This window comes from Tiliqua scincoides, chromosome 2 (genome assembly GCF_035046505.1).
Source record: "Tiliqua scincoides isolate rTilSci1 chromosome 2, rTilSci1.hap2, whole genome shotgun sequence".
Classification (NCBI taxonomy): Eukaryota; Metazoa; Chordata; class Lepidosauria; order Squamata; family Scincidae; genus Tiliqua; species Tiliqua scincoides.
The window spans coordinates 207668103-207688888 of NC_089822.1; the positions used below are offsets into that span (position 1 = coordinate 207668103).

Below are 20786 nucleotides of genomic sequence, written 5' to 3' on the forward strand. Positions count from 1 at the left end.
CAGTGCAGCCGTGCCAATGGGGTGTGCACTGCATCCTGTTGTGGGGAGGCAGTCACAGAGTCCTCCTCAAGGTATGGAAACATTTGTTCCTTTATCCCAGGGCTGCATTGCGGTTGCACCTGTGCTGAAAAGTTGGATAGGATTAGGCCCTTAGCCAGGATGTTACGTAGTGATCTGAATATAAGGGTTTTAAAAAATTTAATCAACTAGTCCCATTTTCTGCAAATACGACCACTAAAAAGAAGCTAATTGTTATGACAATACTGAAACTGCAGTCTTACATATGGAAGTAAATCCTCACATTTTCATACTGATCTGTGGCCATGGTTTGGGTGCACCCCACCCTGTGGTTTTGATGTAAAATGAGTAGGCAGCAGCTCATGCACTTCCAACTCTTGCATTTATGACTTGTCCCTCACAATGCAGACAGCTGGGATTGTGAGACCAATGAAGGTTATGAACTCATTTAGAAAAGTACTTGCTTTTTATTAATACCATCTTCAATTTTTCTCACTTAGTACATAAGTCATGGTTTAAGAGTATGGAAGTGACTTCCTCTTCGGAGCAGGTCCATAACATTTGTTTGTTAAATAGATGACATGCGCCCAGCACTGTTTAATCTGCAAGGGGAGAAACTTGTATGTCTGGCTATTTGCTACAAGTAAGCTAGTAAGGATGTGTCTATGCATGCTTCCCGTATATACATCATGGTATTTTTACGAGAGGTGTGTTTTTCTAGACATTGCTGTTCATTGGTGTGGTTTCCTATCTGGTCAGTGGTAGCTGGAGGTGACTCTTCAAATAAGGAAACAAATTATATTTTTGATCTATCTACAGGATAAATAGCACAAAGAGGGTCTCCTTAGAGACAACCTTTTTCTTGGCCTCCACTACCTATTACATGGTTTAGACTGTGTTAAAGGATATATCATCATTTTCACTTACTTGCATGCAATAAAAGTTAAGCTGCCATAACTAATCTTTGGACTCAGAGCAGCGTTTGCTGTACAGCACTAGAATTTCCTTCCTAAATGGCCTGAATAGAACTTCTGAGAGTGTTTGAGGCCTGGCTTCTGTTTATCATACAGAGAATGTATAAAATGTCCTCCATGCGATGGCCGGGAGGACAGGACTTGAAGATATATAGTCAGCATCAGTGGTGGACCTGCCATTAAATGAAAAGGCAAATGCCCCAGGTGCAGAACCTCACGCAACTCTGGGACCACGCAGAAGTCTCCCTGAGGCTCCCGACACAGTAGAAAACTGTGCTTCTGGTTTGCCGGAAGCAGTTTAAAACGGCGGGGAAGCTTCAGGAGGCTTTCCCAACATGTCTGGGACTCACTCAAGGCTCCATGCACTCCAGGTAAGGGGGGGGCAGCATCCTGTGGGGGGGCACCATTGCAGACCTTTGCCCTGGGGTGCGGGGCTGGGGAGGTCAAATGCTGCTCAGCATGCTGTTCTTCCACTTCGGTTGCGTTGTCACCATGCCACCACCACACATTCTGGCATGCAGATATTCCATGTGATGTAGCGATATAAAATGGTGACCAAATTTGTAAATGGTGGGGATGAGGCACTATATGGAGCTGATCTCTGAGTAGTGAACATGAGACATGCAGACAAGCTTTGAGACTTTGGGAGTGAGATGTAGCCCAATCATATCGTAAAGAGCACAAAGCTATGTTATAACCCACTTGAAAAAGACATCCTGGTAATAAAATTCATTTCAGTGCTATAAAGTTCTTATGAGCCAGAGCGAGAGAGAGGGAGAGAGTCATGAAATTGGTACACAGGATCTAGGTGAGAGCAATAAATAATTAAACAAACACACAAACTCTAATAAAAACTAGCTTGAGGTTACAAAAACAGTCCAGCCTAAGAGAACAGAACCAGGAGGGTAAGAACCTAGGAAGGGCCAGTTCCCAACCACCCAGGCAATCTAGCATAGTCCATTTCAGCAATTTTAGCATCACCACCTTTAGGAGGTGATAAGAGCCCCATTAGGCTAATCCAAGCAACCCATATAGAACCTTATAGAACCTTATAGAATTCTTTGAAAAGGTCAACAGGCATGTGGATTTGGGAGAACCCGTGGACATTATATATCTGGACTTTCAGAAGGCGTTTGACACGGTCCCTCACCAAAGGCTACTGAAAAAACTCCACAGTCAGGGAATTAGAGGACAGGTCCTCTCATGGATTGAGAACTGGTTGGAGAACTGATTCTGGTTCTCCAGAACCAACTGGTTCTCCAGAACCAACTCAATCAGTTCTGGTTGAGAACTGATTGAGAACTGGTTGGAGGCCAGGAAGCAGAGAGTGGGTGTCAATGGGCAATTTTCACAATGGAGAGAGGTGAAAAGTGGTGTGCCCCAAGGATCTGTCCTGGGTCCGGTGCTTTTCAACCTCTTCATAAATGACCTGGAGACAGGGTTGAGCAGTGAAGTGGCTAAGTTTGCAGATGACACCAAACTTTTCCGAGTGGTAAAGACCAGAAGTGATTGTGAGGAGCTCCAGAAGGATCTCTCCAGACTGGCAGAATGGGCAGCAAAATGGCAGATGTGCTTCAATGTTGGTAAGTGTAAAGTCAAGCACATTGGGGCAAAAAATCAAAACTTTAGATATAGGCTGATGGGTTCTGAGCTGTCTGTGACAGATCAGGAGAGAGATCTTGGGGTGGTGGTGGACAGGTCGATGAAAGTGTCGACCCAATGTGCGGCGGCAGTGAAGAAGGCCAATTCTATGCTTGGGATCATTAGGAAGGGTATTGAGAACAAAACGGCTAGTATTATAATGCCGTTGTACAAATCTATGGTAAGGCCACACCTGGAGTATTGTGTCCAGTTCTGGTCGCCGCATCTCAAAAAAGACATAATGGAAATGGAAAAGGTGCAAAAGAGAGCGACTAAGATGATTACGGGGCTGGGGCACCTTCCTTATGAGGAAAGGCTACGGCGTTTGGGCCTCTTCAGCCTAGAAAAGAGACGCTTGAGGGGGGACATGATTGAGACATACAAAATTATGCAGGGAATGGACAGAGTGGATAGGGAGATGCTCTTTACACTCTCACATAATACCAGAACCAGGGGACATCCACTAAAATTGAGTGTTGGGCGGGTTAGGACAGACAAAAGAAAATATTTCTTTACTCAGCGTGTGGTCGGTCTGTGGAACTCCTTGCCACAGGATGTGGTGCTGGCGTCTACCCTAGACGCCTTTAAAAGGGGATTGGACAAGTTTCTGGAGGAAAAATCCATTATGGGGTACAAGCCATGATGTGTATGCGCAACCTCCTGATTTTAGAAATGGCTTATGTCAGAATGCCAGATGCAGGGGAGGGCACCAGGATGAGGTCTCTTGTTATCAGGTGTGCTCCCTGCGGCATTTGGTGGGCCGCTGTGAGATACAGGAAGCTGGACTAGATGGGCCTATGGCCTGATCCAGTGGGACTGTTCTTATGTTCTTATGTTCTTAGGAAAACCCATTCAGGGGCCTGCAGAATGGATTAAGCCCACCAGCAGCCTTTTGTCTTCCTGAGCTTTTGTAAGCTCACCTGGGAAGACCAGCCCCCCTTTCAAACAGCAAGGAGGGAGGGAGGAGGAGCTAGCTAGGGGCATAAAGCTAGGGCCTGCCACTGCGTGAGCCTCTCTGCAGGAGCGCATGGCCTCTGGGACACCCAGTGCCTCTGGCAGCTAAGTGCCAGGTAAGGCACCGCGAGTTTAGCATCTGGCCAAATTCAGCAGCAGGGTGAGGAGGCCAGGGCCCCAGATACTGCCCTTCCCTTTCTTTGAGAAGAGGGCAGCAAACCAATGTAGGGTTTTTAAAAGTACCCCTAAATAAAAACAACAAAAAAGCTATGCAGTCAGACAACCAGCAGCAGGGTGGGGGCTATCCAGTGTTCTGCATCGAGTGCCACATGTATGACTCTCTGCCTCTGGGGCATAAGTCATGGGTGTGTCCTTGGTGCAAGGAGCTCCAGGGCTTCAGGGAACGCGTCCACTCCCTTGAAGCCTTGGTGGCCAACCTGGAGAAGCAGAGGCAGGCAGAGAAGGACTTTGGGGAGACTTCCGGGGACGATCAGGCTTCATCCCAACCTCAGGCGCGCAGCTCCTCAGCTGCCTGGGTAGGAAGTCTTGGGGCTGGAGGACGTCATCCTGGAGAGGAGGGAAACAATCCCCTAGGGGGGACCCTTTCTCCAGGGGACGGCCCCGTATCTGAATGCACTCAGGATACTCCTCGGCGGGAGGGGGTTTGGGGGCTTCTTGTAGTGGGGGATTCGATTATTAGAAACATAGAGAGGGGGGTTTGCGACGGATGTGAGGACTGCATGGCGACTTGCCTGCTTGGTGCGAAGGCTGCGGACATCACTTCTCGTCTAGACAGGCTGGTAGACAGTGCTGGGGAGGAGGTAGCGGTTGTGGTGCATGTCGGCACCAACGATGTGGGCAAGTGTAGCAGGGAGGTCCTGGAATCCAAATTTAGGCTATTAGGTAGGAAGCTGAAAGCCAGGACCTCAAAGGTAGCGTTCTCTGAAGTGCTACCTGTTCCACGTGCAGGGCCAGCTAGGCAGGCGGAGATCTCAATGCGTGGGTGAGACGGTGGTGTAGGGAGGAGGGGTTTAGATTTGTTAGGCACTGGGGAACGTTTTGGGACAAGCGGGGCCTGTACAAGAGGGATGGGCTTCACTTGAACCAAAATGGAACCAGACTGCTGGCGCATAACATTAAAAAGGTGGCAGAGCAGCTTTTAAACTGACCCCTGGGGGAAGGCCGACAGGAGCTGAGGGGCATCCGGTTCGGGACTCCTCATCCCTGTGGGATGAGGATAGGGAGATTAGAGAACAACAAGACAAAGGCAGAGTAGGAGAAGAAATTGGGAATGGTAGCGTGATGGGATGTGATAGATGGTTTGGCACAGTGAGAGGATGCGGAGACAAAGGAGTGAATAAGCAGCCCATCCTGGGTCATTCCATGTACAAATGCTTTTATGCAAATGCCCGAAGTCTCCCAGCAAAGATGGGAGAACTGGAATGTCTGGTGACTAAGGAAAACACTGACATAGTGGGCATAACGGAAACCTGGTGGAATGCGGAGAATCAGTGGGATACTGCAATCCCTATAAACTCTACAGGAGGGACAGGCAGGGGTATGTTGGAGGTGGGGTGGCCATTTATGTTAAGGAAGGGATAGAATCCAGCAAAGTAGAGATTGAAGGCGGGTCCGACTCCACCGTAGAAACTCTGTGGGTTAAATTACCAGGCCTGTGGAGCGATGTAATACTGGGGGCGTACTATCGTCCTCCAGAATTCAGAAGGGGACCTTGAAATGAGGAAACAGATCAGGGAGGTGACAAGGAGGGACCGGGTTGTAATCATGGGGGACTTCAATTATCCTCATATTGACTGGGTCAATTTGTGTTCTGGTCACGAAAAGGAGACCGGATTCCTTGACGTGCTAAATGACTGTGCCTTAGAGCAGCTAGTCATGGAGCCCACCAGAGGACAGGTGACTCTGGATTTAATATTGTGCAGTACACAAGACCTGGTTAGAGATGTCAGTGTTACGGAGCCGTTGGGGAACAGTGATCATGCTGCGATCCGTTTTGACGTGCACTTCAGAGGAAAAATACCGGGCAAGTCTCTCACAAAAACCCTTGACTTCCAATGGGCGGACTTCCCTCAAATGAGGAGGCTGGTTAGAAGGAGGTTGAAAGGGAAGGTAAAAAGAGTCCAATCTCTCCAGAGTGCATGGAGGCTACTTAAAACAACAGTAATAGAGGCCCAGCAGAGGTGTATACCACAAAGAAAGAAGGGCTCCACTAAATCCAGGAGAGTGCCCGCATGGCTAACCAGCCAAGTTAGAGAGGCCATAAAGGGCAAGGAAGCTTCCTTCCATAAATGGAAGTCTTGCCCTAATGAGGAGAATAAAAAGGAACATAAACTGTGGCAAAAGAAATGTAAGAAGGTGATATGGGAGGCCAAGCGAGACTATGAGGAACGCATGGCCAGCAACATTAAGGGGAATAATAAAAGCTTCTTCAAATATATTAGAAGCAGGAAACCCGCCAGAGAAGCGGTTGGTCCTCTGGATGGTGAGGGAGGGAAAGGGGAGATAAAAGGAGACTTAGAGATGGCAGAGAAATTAAATGAGTTCTTTGCATCTGTCTTCATGCCAGAAGACCTCGGGCAGATACCGCTGCCTGAACAGCCCCTCCTGACCGAGGAATCAAGTCAGATAGAGGTTAAAAAAGATGTTTTAGACCTCATTGATAAATTAAAGATCCATAAGTCGCCGGGCCCTGATGGCATCTATCCAGGAGTTATTGGGGAGTTGAAGAGTGAAGTTGCTGATCTCTTGACTGAGATATGCAACTTGTCCCTCAAAACGGCCATGGTGGCAGAGGATTGGAGGATAGCAAATGTCACGCCTATCTTTAAAAAGGGAAAGAGGGGGGACCCGGGAAACTATAGGCAGGTCAGCCTAACATCTATACCGGGTAAGATGGTGGAATGCCTCATCAAAGATAGAATCTCAAAACGCATAGACGAACAGGCCTTGCTGAAGGAGAGTCAGCATGGCTTCTGTAAGGGTAAGTCTTGCCTCACGAACCATTTAGACTTCTTCGAAAAGGTCAACAGGCATGTGGATGCAGGAGAACCTGTGGACATTATATATCTGGACTTTCAGAAGGCATTCGACACGGTCCCTCACCAAAGGCTACTAGAAAAACTCCACAGGCAGGGAATTAGAGGACAGGTCCTCTCATGGATTGAGAACTGGTTGAAGGCCAGGAAACAGAGAGTGGGTGTCAATGGGCAATTTTCACAATGGAGAGAAGTGAAAAGCGCTGTGCCCCAAGGATCTGTCCTGGGACCGGTGCTTTTCAACCTCTCCATAAATGACCTGGAGACAGGGTTGAGCAGTGAGGTGGCAAAGTTTGCAGACGACACCAAACTTTTCCGAGTGGTGAAGACCAGAAGTGATTGTGAGGAGCTCCAGAAGAATCTCTCCAGACTGGCAGAATGGGCAGCAAAATGGCAGATGCACTTCAATGTCAGTAAGTATAAAGTCATGCACATTGGGGCAAAAAAATCAAAACTTCACATATAGGCTGATGGGTTCTGAGCTGTGTGTGACAGATCAGGAGAGAGATCTTGGGGTGGTGGTGGACAGGTCGATGCAAGTGTAGACGCAATCTGCAGCGGCAGTAAAGAAGGCCGATTCTATGCTTGGGATCATTAGAAAAGGTATTGAGAACAAAACGGCTAATATGATAATGCCGTTGTACAAATTGATGGTAAGGCCACACCTGGAGTATTGTGTTCAATTCTGGTTGCCGCATCTCAAAAAAGACATAGTGGAAATGGAAAATGTGCAAAAGAGAGCGACTAAGATGATTACGGGACTGGGGCACCTTCCTTATGAGGAAAGGCTACGGCGTTTGGGCCTCTTCAGCCTAGAAAAGAGGCGCCTGAGGAAGGACATGATTGAGACATACAAAATGATGTAGGGGATGGACAGAGTGGATAGAGAGATGCTCTTTACACTCTCACATAACACCAGAACCAGGGGACATCCACTAAAATTGAGTGTTGGGAGAGTTAGAACAGACAAAAGAAAATATTTCTTTACTCAGCGTGTGGTTGGTCTGTGGAACTCCTTGCCACAGGATGTGGTGATGGCCTCTGGCCTGGACACCTTTAAAAGGGAATTGGACAAGTTTCTGGAGGAAAAATCCATTACGGGTTACAAGCCATGATGTGTATGTGCAACCTCCTGATTTTAGAAATGGGCTATGTCAGAATGCCAGATGCCAGAATGAGGTCTCTTGTTATCTGGTGTGCTCCCTGGGGCATTTGGTGGGCCACTGTGAGATACAGGAAGCTGGATTAGATGGGCCTGTGGCCTGATCCAGTGGGGCTGTTCTTATGTTCTTATGTTCATGAAGGCAAAGAACAGACTGTTCTGCCCAGTGATTTTCCAGCATTGCCACATCTGGAATTAGAACAATATAGCTATCCTTTTAAATTTGCAGATGTCCATCTGATTGCTTAGAGACTATTGGGTACCTAAACAAATACTATAAAACTTCGTTATAAAAATAGGGGCACCATGCCCAGACTCTCTCCCTTGAGTGAATGCAGAAGTCAGTCAAAGAGTATAACAAGGGAGTTTGATCCCAATGTCTGTCCATAGGTAATAAGAAGATAGGCAGGAGGTGCCAAATTTTTCTTATGGCTCCTAAACAAGGTCAGTTTTTATGGCAAGGGAGGACTCTATTCCTCCAGTGTTAGAGCAGCCCATGATCAGCTTTATTCCCACGCCACATTTGTGTTGTCATTTCTATGTTAAGAAAGCAGCCCAAACTTAGTGGAACTTAGTTCTCCCCCCCTCAACATTTTGGTTTAAATAAAAAACATGCATTGGAGAGTGCTTTCAGAAATGGAGGAGGGGGGATTGGAAGGTCATGTTTGTGTGTGTGTGTAATCCTTTCCCTGCTCTTTGTCCTTCTGGTCAAAATAAACCCTCTCAAACTGCTTTTTCTCTGGAAGGGATGGGGGCCTGTCTGTTTAGGGCAGCTGCAGTCTCATGGGTACCATAATTGTGCTTTTCAACCTCTTCATAAATGACCTGGAGACAGGGTTGAGCAGTGAGGTGGCAAAGTTTGCAGATGACACCAAACTTTTCCGAGTGGTGAAGACCAGAAGTGATTGTGAGAAGCTCCAGAAGGATCTCTCCAGACGGGCAAAACGGGCAGCAAAATGGCAGATGCGCTTCAATGTCAGTAAGCGTAAAGTCATGCACATTGGGGCAAAAAGTCAAAACTTCACATATAGGCTGATGGGTTCTGAGCTGTGTGTGACAGATCAGGAGAGAGATCTTGGGTGATGGTGGACAGGTCGATGAAAGTGTCGACTCAATGTGCGGCGGCAGTAAAGAAGGCTGATTCTATGCTTGGGATCATTAGAAAAGGTATTGAGAACAAAACGGCTAATATGATAATGCCATTGTACAAATCGATGGTAAGGCCACACCTGGAGTATTGTGTCCAGTTCTGGTCGCCGCATCTCAAAAAAGACATAGTGGAAATGGAAAAGGTGCAAAAGAGAGCGACTAAGATGATTACGGGGCTGGGGCACCTTCCTTATGAGGAAAGGCTATGGCGTTTGGGCCTCTTCAGCCTAGGAAAGAGGCGCCTGAGGGGGGACATGATTGAGACATACAAAATTATGCAGGGGATGGACAGAGTGGATAGAGAGATGCTCTTTACACTCTCACATAACACCAGAACCAGGGGACATCCACTAAAATTGAGTGTTGGGAGAGTTAGAACAGACGAAAGAAAATATTTCTTTACTCAGCGTGTGGTTGGTCTGTGGAACACCTTGCCGCAGGATGTGGTGATGGCATCTGGCCTGGACACCTTTAAAAGGGAATTGGACAAGTTTCTGGAGGAAAAATCCATTACGGGTTACAAGCCATGATGTGTATGTGCAACCTCCTGATTTTAGAAATGGGCTATGTCAGAATGCCAGATGCGAGGGAGGGCACCAGAATGAGGTCTCTTGTTATCTGATGTGCTCCCTGGGGCGTTTGGTGGGCCGCTGTGAGATACAGGAAGCTGGACTAGATGGGCCTGTGGCCTGATCCAGTGGGGCTGTTCTTATAATGGCTGACAGGTAACATGGATGATAATGCAATAACCATCAAGACCTTGGAGAAGCGCAGAGACAGCAAAATGCGACAAAGGCAGAGAGCACGAGTTTCTAACTGGAGTCAACTGGAACTAGCCTTTTGCTGGGGTAGGGGGTAAGGTTGCCAACTCTGACTGAAGCTATTACTGGAGATTTTTTTTTTTTTTCCAGCATGATGTAGTGTGGAAAATTCCTGGAGATTCTGTTAATAATTTCCAGAATTGCTTTCCCTATGCAGCTGAATATTGATGCTGATTGCTGGAGACTTCAGTCCAGTTCTGGAGAGTTGGCAACCATATTGGGGGGGGGGGGCAGGGGTGTGCTCTTGCTGCTCCCTGTTGTAGCAGTGCTTGTTTGTTTCCATTAAGCTTTCCTTTTATATTTGTAAATAAAGGGAATATCACAACTTATTGTGTGGATTACCATAAGTCTCCAGTGCGTGTGCACTCTCACTCTCGTCCTAGCAATTTTGCCCCTGGAATCTCTTATCACTCAGGAGAATGGGGAGAGCATAATCATAGTTTCCCTTCCAGGTATGAATGGCAACACACAATCATTTTGGTTGGTTCTCCCATTGCCTCCTCCAAGTACAGTTCTGGACATCAGGAAGTTGTCCTACAATTCATTAAGGCCAGATGGTATTGTAGAACAGCCCTAGACTCCTTAGTATATGACTAAAACCACTGAAGGTGTAGCTGCTTCATCTGGTGTGAGGCATCTGGTGTGAAAGCATTGAAACGCTTTCGAAGAACAAGAAAAGAGAAAGCTATTTGTTTCAACTGAGCTGCCACCTTTACTGCTTTTTGTCTCCCCTTGATGTCATCACTCTCTTCATTTAATTTATAACCTCTTAGGAACTGTCTCACCCTGTCTCTGGGAATTGTTTTCATTACTTTTCCTTCTCCTTCACACATTTCTTGTTTATGCTTCTCTCTTCCTCTCTACCTCCCCCCCCCCCGCCCTGCACTGCTTGCTCTCTGTTCTGTTGACAGGATGCTTGTTGAGATCCCCAACTGGGTTATAAATGGTTTTCTGTGTCTCTGGTCTCTCACAGGATCGGGTGACTCTGGCCCTGTCAGAGTCCAGCCAACTTCTCTTGAGAAATAATTATACAGCCCAATGCAAATAAGCAAAGAGTCAACTGGAAATAAATGACACCCCTAAAGAAAACAATAATGGGATGTGGGGAGAATGTTGGGCTTTTAAAATAAACTTCCATCAAAAGGAAAGAAGGAGAGGAACTGAAGTGGAGGATTTGGGAGGGGATGAAGATGACTGAGTGAGGGGGCTGAGGTAGGTTGGAAGCAAAACGGGCAGAAGAAAGTAGCAGTAGACAATGCTACTGTTGTTGAGCTTTTATTAATACTGGCACTTCTTGATTTACATGGTCTTAATTTGCACATTTCTGAAATAGGGGGATTTACAAATTAAGACCGAAAGTGCAATCTGCATGGCCTCTCTAAAACGAAGCTTCCTGTGCTTCCGCATGTTTGGCCAGCAGCAGAGGCCTGTGTGATATTTGGTGCATTTGTCAGTGTGAGACCATGTCTGGAAAACACCCCTCATGCAATCAGGCAGGCTCTACCTCATGCTCAACATGCTGCCCAGCCTGGCCCTCTCTTGGCAGGGAATCACCACTGATGCCTCTGCCTCTGATCTCCCTTCCTGCTTCTCCTCACTCTGCGGGTACCCCCTTTGTTGTATGAAAGGGACAGGAAAAGAGGCAGCATCTCCTTCGGCCCAGGCAGTGGAGAAGCATGGTTGACTCTGAAGAGTGCCCCAGATGGGAGAAAGAGTTTCCCCAGTGATGGATAGGTGTTGCAAGGCTGCCCTAGCCAGCTTGAGCATTGACAGCCACTGCTGGTTATTCATTAGTTCTGAAGAGCTGAGTTAGAAAGTGGCATGGGGGAGGCAGCAACCCCTTCCCCAGCACATCATTCTGGTTCCCTCCTGAGCCCCACTGTCACCCATGCACCTTGTGGACTCAGGATCTGGGGACACACATGCACACAGCCAAAGTGCCCAAGTGCCTCTGAAGGCAGCACAAACTACTCTGTCCCAATCTGCTCCTCCTCCTTCCCCTTCTCACTGTCTCTGTCCTCTCTGCTAGCCATGGCAGCATGCTTGGCTATACAGTGTTACTGAGAGATTTTGGAGGGGAAAAAATGAGAGCAATCTCAGCCATCAGCATCAGCAGCCACCTTATCCCACTCCTAGTAGCCTCCCTCCGTAATTGCCAGTTGTCAACATGAGTGCTCAGTGACTTTTCCTAACCCAAAGCAATGCAATTGTTTCCTATAGAAAACCTGGTTTTCATACACATGTTTTTGGAGTGTGTGTCATTTTCCAGGAACTTAACTCCTGTGTAAGTTGAGAGCTGCCTATATTCCTTTCATAAATTTATCCTAATTGGAATCTGAGCTTGTGTTGCCTTTAAGCCTCTGCTAAAGCACTTTGCCATCAGACTTCTTCTGGTTTTCCAGCTCCTTCACCACCTCTTTCGAATCTAGTCTTCAATTCTAGCCATCTGATGGATTTCAGGGTACAGTAATGTTTTAGATGGTACATGAATATCTGCAAATCTGCTTGATTCTTAGACTAATAATTCACATGTTGCTGCCTGAAACAGAACATTCCTGGCCTCTGCTGTCTATACTGACTCTGGGCAGAAGAGAGCTGGTTCCCTTCTTGCAAGCAATACAGGCGGTAGCAGCTGGGTATTGTTCTTCCTGCAGGTGAACATGGTTGCTGGGAGTGATCCAAACCATTGCCTGTCATGCATCCTGCCATCATCCTCCAACTCATTCGGACAATAGCTCCTTCATTAAGCAGTCAAATGGGTAGGCTGCCTTCTCAGCTGTGGTGTTGCCTCCTCTGCCATTGAGTTGTTGTCTGCACACAGAGGGGAGGCAAATGCTGCAGGTGTCTCCAGCTATCCACCTATATTGCCTTCTGGTTAAGTTCTCATTAGGTAATGTGTGAATTGTCGCTCAGACCTCAGGTCCCATGGAATTCCATTCAAATGCATGAAAGACTCCAGGACTTTTGCAGCATGTGGCATGCCTACCTGTGTTTAGTCTACAGAGGGACTTTGTGGTCTTTGGTGGAAGGAAGTGGTAATGATTCTTTGGGGGTTTGACAGCCGAGTTTCTGGCTTTCCCACTGAATTGTAAACCCTCTGCCTTTGCCATTTTAATATCCTTCTTCCCTGTGATATCCTAATTCGGGCTTGACAGCCGTGGAAAAAGGAGCAGTGTGTCTTATAAGGCTTGGCAGTGAAGCATGAAATATATCCCCTTTTATTGGAATTAGAATGTGGAGACTATCAAACCCATTCCAGATGTGTGGTAAAGAGGGGCTTTCACTGCAAAAGAGTCTTCGTGTATTGGAATTGCGGAAGATCTGGCAAGGAGGTAGATGTGGTATCAGCAGTGGCCACTTTAAGGGTAAGGCCTGGGCATCCAGCAGAGTGTGCTGCACAGCTGCAGCCACTTGAAGGCAATAGGGCCCTCAGGCATAAAAGCACCAATGAAGGGAGAGTTTGGTGTGGGTAGCGGAAGGAGAGCTGGAGACCAGATTAATGGACTGAGGAACTGATGGCTAATGGACTGCTGGAACTGCTAATGGACTGATATTTGAATGGACTTTGGAAGCTGCTGGAGCAGAAACTACTGGAGACACTAAGACTGGTGTTTGGTTGCTGTGCCCAAGACCTACTGAGGACCAAGGGGCTGCTGTAGTGGCAGGAGGCTACTGGCAGGAAGGAGGACCTCTGTAGGTTAAACAGGCGAGCTACCCTGGTGGTGGGGTCCAGCAGTACTGCAGGGCAGAACCAGGGTCATTTTTGAGGAAAGAAGGGGAGCTAATTAGCTAGAAGCGGGCATAATTCTCCAGGCGGAGCTTGGAATCTGGCAGAACACTGTACAACTGGGGAGTTCAGAGAGGGGGCCCGCATATAGTCATACTTGGTTTGGGGGGAAAACATTCCATTGGTTTGAAGGATGGAGAGGGATGGAATGATAATCTTTGCTTTCTGTCCTTTATGTTCAGCAAAAAATGCAACTCATGAAGAAAGGAGACAGGTTGAGAAGCGGGAGCAGCTGCTGCAGTAGTAGGCACTGATACGGCATCTTGGACCAGTATAGTAGAGCTCTGTCCCAACTAGCCTATATAGAATGAGATCAGCGTCCATCAGCGCAGCTGAACATTCCAAGAACTGTGGGAGAACAGGAGTTCTACAGATGGTGTTTTAGTTCCACAAATGGCTTCTGCCCTAATGATGAGACTACTATCCGAGTAACTTTTTGGCAATTAGTCAGGGTGAAACACCAAAGGTCTTTGTCCACCACAATCCCAATACTGATCTTGTTCAATTAGCATAGCTTTCTCCTGTGTAAGATAGGGTTTTCCCACTGCCTAGACTTCGGCCCCAACAGTACTTGCTGTCCCATTTGCTTTAATAACCAAATGGTCAATTTTAAATTTGGACATCTGGTGTAGAATTGAAGGCTATTTATTTAGCAGTAAGTTCAGAACAATGCAGTGGAATCTGAATATCCAGGTACATATGTCTGCAGTCTTATTGTGTAAATATATGGGCAGCTTCTAGGAACAGAATAAAATCAGTGTCACTTTAGCTCTCGTAAATAAGGATTGTCAGGCACTTTAAACATGGTGTTTCTCATCATTGGGACCACTGTGGTTGACTGAATAGACTGTGGAACTTGAACCAGGGAGATCTGAGTTCAAGGAGACTCGTTTTCAAACCATGCCATAGCTGTGGATTTAGCAAAATAGGAATATTTAATAATAGATCTTACAGGGTTTTTTATGACATTGAATGTGATAAGCACTACATGCTATATTCACCACCAGAAATAGGGGGAAAAATGTTTGCTATCAACTGATCTTTCCCACACAGAAATTAATCCTAAGAACATAATAAGAGCCTTGGTGGATCCGACCAAGTGCCCACCTAATCCAACTTCCTGTATCTTACAGTGGCCCACCAGATGCCTCTGGGAGCACACAAGTCAACAAGATTTTGCATTTGGTGGGCCGCTGTGAGATACAGGAAGCTGGACTAGATGGGGCTATGGCCTGATCCAGTGGGGCTGTTCTTATGTTCTTATGTAAGATACCTGTATCCTGCTTCCACTCCCTTGCATCTTGCATTAAAAGATGGGCTACCTCTAAAATCTGGACTCTGCATAGAGTAATCATGGCTTATAACTTGTGATGTACTTTTCCTCCATAAATCTGTCCATCCTGTGGCAAGGAGTTCCACAGACTAATCACATGCTGCATGCAGAACTTCCCTCTACCTCATACATAATTTTACATGAACTCAATCATGTTCCCCCTCAGGTACCTTCTTTCTACACTGAAGACCCCCAAACATTTAACCTGTCCTCATAAGACAGTGCCCCAGCCCCCTAATCATTTTGGTTATTCTCTTCTACACATTTTCAAGCTCCCCTAGGAGATAAGTTGACCAGAACGGGACATACTCTGCCAGGTGTGGCCTTACCATTGATTTGTACAATGGCAGAATAATATTGGCTGTTTTATTTTCGATCCCTTTGTAAACTATCCAGAACATGGAATTTGACCATCTTTACAACTTCCAGAGACTAGTTTGACACTTTCATTGAGCTGCCCACAAGCATTTCAAGATCTCTGTTCTGAACCATCACACAGAACCTATCAACTTATATGTGAAACCTTGATTTCTTGCACCAGTGTGCATCACTTTATACTAACTCTGAAGCGCATCTGCCATTTTGCAGCCCATTTCCCCAGTTTAGAAATATTTTTCTGGAGCTCCTTTTCATCCATCTGTCTACCTTTCCTTGGAGCAGAGAATCAGTATGATTATATGTAATGGCATCCCATGCTTGCTGTTGCTTATGGCTCATATCTGCTGTTAGTCTATTATTTTACAGGCACCTATGGAATGGGGTTGAGCTCTGAACAGTTTCTTGTTCATCTGTTTTTATAAACCATGTTCCTAACTCCCTTTTACAGTATTTTCCTTGTTCTCCCCCAAAATGTCTAGCAGTTCCTTCCTAGTCTTATGTTGTTTTTGAATGACAAGGAGTCTTGAGTATCTGGCAGCTGTTATCTCGTATTATAAACAAATTCAGGGCAACTCATTCTCCAGAGTTGTCTTTAGATTCAGCTAGCTGCTGCCTCATTGCTGTGAGGCCAGACAAGGAGGTGTGTAGAATTACCTAGAGCTGAGCCAAGATAGTGGGAAAGAAATCAACTCATCCAGAGCTGAATCTGGAATGGGGGGAATATGTGCAGGTCAGGTTTTAGTATTTTTTTACTTTGGCTGGCTGTCCAGCACATAATTGTTCAGCAACATCTCCTACATGCTATTCCCTTTCTCTTTCTCTTCCTCTCTTTCTCTGGTTTATACATTTATGCTTATTTTGGGAATACTGCTTTGAAAGGAGAAACTTTTGCTGAGAAATAATTGGTCTTGGAAGATGGTGCGTGATGGCATAAAGCAATAGTGTTGAATTAAACATAACTTGTCTGCGTTAGGAAATTGGGGTTGTCAGATTTGGTCAGTGATCTTAGGACTTCACAGAGAATACTTTTGAAATAAAATATTTAGTGGCCAGACACTTGTAGTAAGCACGGACTAAAATATGTCTCGTGCTTCATGAGAAGTTACAATTAGAAATACCAGTAGCTGCAGCCTAGCCAGTAGAACAGGGAAACAGCTGGTGAATGCTTAGGGAACAAAGCCAAAAACTTTTCCCCAATAATCCTTTCTGTATAGTATTGGCTTGTACTGTATGTTATTTAACAACTGGGGAATTACTCAAAATGAGCAGCACCTGACTCCGCCCTGGGAGCTAGGAGTTTGCTGTTGAAACGGGAAAGGCGGCCTCCTACATGAGTGCCAGGCGGACAATTTCTTTTGGGATTTATCTTCCTCATATTTTATCATTGCTATACAGCAGAACTATTACATTGCAGGATTGACACAAACTGTCTGACCTGGTGGGGGCCAGCTGTTTATGTGAGACCTTGTGGCTTTGTGCATCTTTCTCATCCACACACTGACCTCTTCTTAGTACGGGTATGTCTCTTCTAAACTTTTTGCCATAACATTTATTAGCTGCTACAAGGGAGTGCTGGTGATCCACTTACCATTTTGTGTAAATCAAGTCTATAACACACGGAGTCAACCCTAGGGAGTTGAATCATAAATATTTGGGTTTAGTTCCAGTTGAGGTTCATTAGTATTTATTAACTTTCTGGTGGGGTTCTGGCTCAGGCACTTAGTGTAAAAAACGTACTTTTGAAATGGGTTTAGCCATTTTGAATTAGTTTTTGAATTGCTTCTGATATGTTTCATATAGTTTGACTGTATATAACAGTAGGAACTATACATTATTCTGTAGGACTTCCATAGTATTGATTAATAATTTGAGAAAAATGGTTTTGTTTTTAAGTGTGTGATATTTGCAAGCATTAATGCCGCCTCATCCAGAACTGCCAGTTATATTTGGCTGCCTAGGACAGATGAATTTCAGCTACTGTAAGACCAGCCCATCTGTGAGGCTGAGTGAGGTGGTTGCCTCAGGCATGAGATTGACAGGTGGTGCCCACTCAATGGAATCGCTAGGGGGTGCTGGTGGTGTGGGCCACTCTGGGTGACATTCACGCGGGGGGGGGGGTTTGACACAACTACTGGCCAAAATTTTTTAATTCTTTGTAGGTTAGAATAATGCTATCATGATATATATCATTCAATGTGTAATTTCATGCAGAATTCAATAAAACACTGCATTGAAATATCTCTATTCTGTCAAAAGTTATAGCCAAAAACCAGCTGGGGGTGGGGTGATAGTACATCACCATGCCTACTGGCCAGGACATTGCCCCCCCCCCCCGCTGCATGGGAAGAGATCCATCATGGGTGTGATGCACTGGCCTCCTGCACCTGGTGACACAAGCCCTAGTCACATCACTGTACCCAGTTGCTGCTGCTTCTTCTTCTCCTCTTCCCACTCCCTCTGTTGGAGTGGAATAGGGTGGAAGAAAAGAGAGTTGTGGGCTAGAGTGTCAGAGACATTCTGTACTTGCTCTTGAACTATGTCCCCTTCTTCCTTTTCTAATTGTGCATCACCAGGCGGGGGGGGGGGAGCACTTGGCACTGTGCCAAGCCCCCAAATATTCCTTCTATGTTGACTAGTGCAGCAGGAATGGAAAACAAAGGGAGAGTGAAAGAGGTGTTCTCTTCAAACACTACAACTTGGGAGCACCCAATGATGTTGATCAATAGGGCAGATAAAGCACGAAGACTTTACATTGTGCTTATGTAACTTGTGGTATCTCAGAATGCGGTGCTAGCTCAAGCTCAAGCTCATGCAGACATTTAGCGGGGTCAAATGAGTATGCATTGGGAGAGAAGAGCATCATTATGACTGCAGTTTTCCAGCAATGACCTTCATGCATTTATCAGTAGTCGGTTGTGGTGCATAGAATTGTACATGTGGAGGGACCTCTTCATGTGATCAGGAAGCCTGTATTTTGCATGGGGGTGTTACAAATTTTCTAATGAATGTTGAGAGATCAGGGTTGGAGTCTGATGCTACAGTGCTGCTCCCTGACACCTGCATTCATTTTATCCCTGTTGGACATCTATAAATGGCTTGGATGACTTTTAAAAAGGATCAGATAAATTTATGAAGGTTAGGACTATAAAATGCAGTCAGCCAGGAAAGTTATGTGGTTCAAAGATTCCTTCAAGTACCAGATGCTGATGGCAAAAGAACAGGAGATAACAACCACGTTTTTGCTCCCCTTGGCACTTTCTAGAAACATCTGGTTGGCTGGAAAGAAAATGCTAGGTTACAGATTTTAAACTTGGCGAACAAGAGACTTCCTATTATCATATTTATTCAGATTCAGCACACTGATGTTAGAATCCAGGTAAGGACTAATAGATATGCAGGTCTTGCTTTGATCAAAGATCTTTTGCTTTTTGAAACCATGTGTTGAAATTGTGATGTGAGGTGTAGTGCACATCCACCAACTAATATTCTTTGCTCCCCATTTGGCAAAATAGTTATTCTTCCTTGGAATTCATTGATGAGGCATTAATAAGAGTAGCCATCCCATGAATTTCCTGGCTCAGAATGTCCAAAATGTATTATATTGCAGGAAATACGCTTATGTACTCTCAAAAGAAATTGTGCGCACACATTGCTGTTGTCAGACAATGGAACAAAGATCTGGAAAGAGGCAGGGAGCAGGAGAAATGCATTTGACATGGATTTAATTATATGGCAGTGTCAGGACTGAGCCTTTCCGTATTCCCTTTTTTAATATCCAGGAGGATTTCCAGTCACTGAGCATGCCAATAGCTCTGAGACATCAGTTACATAGACACATCATATAAGATACTTAGCAGCTAGTTTATATGAAAAACCTATTGCTTAGGAGTCCTGGAAGGAGCCATTTCTTTTTAAATGAGATGCTGCCTTATTTTTAAAGAGCTGTTCACTATTTCATTGGTGAAATAGTTTTGATGGGAGCGATCTTGGCTTTCTACCTCATTATTTCCTGAGGCTGCAATCCTATACACCCTTTCCTGAGAATAAGCTCAACTGAACACATGATCCACTATTCAGACATGATCCTGAATGAGTACTTTTCCAGATCCAGTCCTGGAGGTTCTAATATCAAAATGTGCATTGCCCTCAAGCTCCATGAGGATGTATTGGCATTGAGATGTCATAAATCCTGGCATGTGGGAGAAAGAGAATGCAATCATGCAGATTTATTAAATTAGGTAATTCATCTCTACATTTCCTCTTTCCAAGGCCACAAGGAATCTATTTCCCCTTTTCCCACTTCATTGGTGCTTTTATGTTTTTCCTCAGTGTCTCATACTCAAAGGCCTTGAGTCCACCCCAGCTTACAGCAGCCATTGATAAAAGTCTGTCCAGGGACTTTTCCCTGTCACACTGACAGATTCTTTTTTATAGAGCGTTTATCTTTAGCCTTTTTTATCAGCAGTAAAGAGCCCTTCTGTCTTCACTCCCAGGCAATGACAGCTCCTTCCAGCCCTTCAGACAGAGCATTGAATATTCCTAACTTTAGAAATTGCTTGGTGACCAGGGTCCCCCCTGACTGGGTGTAAAAGGATGAGCCTCACAGGCTGATAAGATTAATTCCAGTGGATTAGAATGATTCTTCACACACCAGCCTCAGCACTGTGAAACTAGGATGGATGTTTCAAAGGATTGCCTTTTGTCATGATTGCTCCCTGGCTGCAAGCAGAGTTGCTTTTTTGTAACTCAGGGTTAGGTGGAAATTTGAGCTGAAGTTCAAATCTGTTTGTACTTTATTCAGTTTGACTGACCGCTCTTTAAGGAAGTAGGCAATTTGAGTCTAGAACAACCCAACACAGATCAATTGCAGAAACTGTGCTGGTAATGAGAGAAGGATTTACAGAAACCTCTACCCACTAATTCTATTCTCCTTTGGACAAAGGTTGGGGGAATTCATAAAGTTGAACTAGACCTGCTAGTTACTGCCTCTGCTAGCCTATACGACCAAATCAGATGTGGCATGTAGGGGTTGCCTTACTGGATCTCCCAACAGCTTCTCCTTTAAAAGCAATCCCTTCTCCAGTTGGATGAGGGGGCCCATAACAGCTTTGGGTGCTACTTTTAGCAGGAGAAACGAACAAAAGTAATTGGTTTAACATTCCCTGCACCTACATCTCTGCACTGTAGTCTGGATCCAGATTGGTCCCGCACTCAGCTATTTTAAAGTGAAAATAAGCCCCAAACTAGACATATTTAACATCATGTCTAGTTTGGCCTTCAATCCTACTAAAAGCATTTAAACACAGCTACCATTCTATTTATTTCAGTGGCACTTCATTCTTACTAACTTTTATGTGAATTGGGACTTCTGTTCAAATCTTGCCTTTGCCATGAAACTCACTAGGAGGCCTTAGGCAAACCACTCACACATGGCCTTTACTGCCTTGTTGTAGTATAGGGATAATACAGTATTTACCTTACTGTACTGAGTTGTCATAAGGACAAAAAAGTAC

General features: G+C 45.4%; 1 protein-coding gene across 1 annotated transcript in view; it reads left to right on the forward strand.

Moving 5' to 3' along the window:
* Positions 1 to 20786, forward strand: part of SEMA3G (semaphorin 3G) — a 102714-nt gene that overhangs the window by 18395 nt on the left and 63533 nt on the right. The gene's annotated exons all lie outside the window — the stretch shown is intronic.